Source organism: Pongo pygmaeus, chromosome 7 (assembly GCF_028885625.2).
Source record: "Pongo pygmaeus isolate AG05252 chromosome 7, NHGRI_mPonPyg2-v2.0_pri, whole genome shotgun sequence".
NCBI classification, from domain to species: Eukaryota; Metazoa; Chordata; class Mammalia; order Primates; family Hominidae; genus Pongo; species Pongo pygmaeus.
In genome coordinates, this window is record NC_072380.2 from 30,449,825 (window position 1) to 30,451,406 (window position 1,582).

At 43.0% G+C, this 1,582-nt stretch overlaps 1 pseudogene; it reads right to left on the bottom strand.

Annotated features, from left to right (window-relative positions):
- Window positions 1–577: 577 nt before the first annotated feature.
- LOC129042230 (transcription initiation factor IIA subunit 2-like) lies at window positions 578–894 on the bottom strand (annotated as a pseudogene).
- Window positions 895–1,582: the final 688 nt, after the last annotated feature.

A 1,582-nucleotide genomic window follows, 5' to 3' on the forward strand; every position in this document is an offset into this window, starting at 1 on the left:
TGCAACCTCTGCCTCCTGGATTCAAGCAGTTCTCCTACCTCAGCCTCCTGAGTCACTGGGACTATAGGTGCACACCACCAGGCCCAGCTAATTTTTGTATTTTTAGTGGAGATGGTGGTTTCACCATGTTGACCGGGCTGGTCTCAAACTCTTGACCTCAAGTGATCTGCTCACCTAGGCTTCCCAAAGTGCTGGGATTACAGGCGTGAGCCATCGTGGCTGGCCCTGGAGACTACTCTTGAGACTCCAAATAGACTGGATATGGGTGATGGGGCTTGATGGATGGATAAGATTTTTTTTTTAAGTTTTAATAAGGATTTCATTGAAGAATATTCTTAGGAAGCCAACAACTTTTGAACTGTCATTTTTTAAAAGTTATGTTTTTTCATGCTGTGTAATAAAGGTAACGTGTAAGAGGCTATGAGTTACAAGCTTCTTCCTACTGGAATTCTCTGGGAGAGCACAGTATAGTAATTTCTGCAACGCTGAAATGATTTGTTTTAAGTTTCTTCTCTGCTTCTCTTCAAAAAGTGATGAATAATAACAGAAGACAGCATTAAAAAGCCATTCTTTCCCATCATTCTGTAGTATTGGAGCCAGTATTTTTACCATCACAGTCTACTATTTTTGCTTCATCCACTTTAATAAGTTCTGTCACCTCTCTGAATTCAACATCATTCAATACAAAAGTCCACAGATTATCACAGAATCTGTACATATTTAGAAAGCTCCTGAAATTGACTCTGTTCCTAACCCTCTGAGCCAATGCTGAATTTATAGCCTTATCAAACTGAAGTAGAACTTGTAGGTGGTCTGTTGAGACTGTATGAGCTCATCTAGGCTCACCTGAAGACTGTTTCCCAAAGCAGTATTTCTGTATAACTGATATACCATGGCTTAAGAAAGATTGCTCAAACTGCCTTTCTTTTTCTTTTTAGCTTTTTTGTTTGTTTGCTTGTTTGTTTGTTTGTTTTTGAGACAGAGTCTTGCTCTGTCGTCAACGTTTGAGGGCAGTGGCATGATCTCGGCCCACTGCAGCCTCTGCCTCCCAGGTTCAAGCAATTCTCCTGCCTCAGCCTCCAGAGTAACTGGGATTAAAGGCATGTACTACCATGCCCAGTTAATTTTTTTTTTTTTTTATTTTTAGTAGAGACAGAGTTTCACCATGTTGGCCAGGCTGGTCTCCAACTCCTGGCCTCAAGTGATTTGCCCACCTCGGCCTCCCAAAATGTTGGGACTACAGTGTGAGCCACCACATCTGGCCTTCTTTTTCTTTTCCCTTGAGACAGGGTCTTGCTCTGTTGCCCAGGCTGCAGTGCAGTGGCACAATTATAGCTTACTGCAGCCTCGACCTCCTGGGTTCAAGCAATCCTCCCATCTCAGCCTCCTCAATAGCTTGGACCACAGGCACACACTACCATGCCTGGACTCATTTTATCTTATTTTATTTTTTTCTTGAGATGAGGTTTCCCTATGTTGCCCAGGCTGGTCTTAAATTCTTGGGCTCAAGCAATCCTCCTGCCTTGGCCACTCAAAGTGCTGGGATTATAGGCATGAGCCACTATGCCTGGCCAAAAAATTG